This window comes from Piliocolobus tephrosceles, chromosome 6, assembly GCF_002776525.5.
Source record: "Piliocolobus tephrosceles isolate RC106 chromosome 6, ASM277652v3, whole genome shotgun sequence".
Classification (NCBI taxonomy): domain Eukaryota; kingdom Metazoa; phylum Chordata; class Mammalia; order Primates; family Cercopithecidae; genus Piliocolobus; species Piliocolobus tephrosceles.
In genome coordinates this window covers 84,966,047-84,966,318 of record NC_045439.1, presented here as the reverse complement: position 1 = coordinate 84,966,318, position 272 = coordinate 84,966,047, and positions in this window count along the sequence as shown.

Sequence of the window (272 nt, the reverse complement as noted above, 5' to 3'; positions counted from 1 at the left end):
TTTTTTGTATTTTTTAGTAGAGATGGGGTTTCACCGTGTTAGCCAGGATGTTCTCGATCTCCTGACCTTGTGATCTGCTTGTCTCGGCCTCCCAAAGTGCTAGGATTACAGGCATGAGCCACTGCGCCTGGCCCGATGTATTTTTTTTTTACTATTATAATTTTGTTAAAAAATAGAGATGGGCTGGGTGCAGTGGCTCACGCCTATAATCCTAGCACTTTGGAAGGCCGAGGCGAGTGGATCTCCTAAGGTTAGGAGTTCTAGACCAGCCT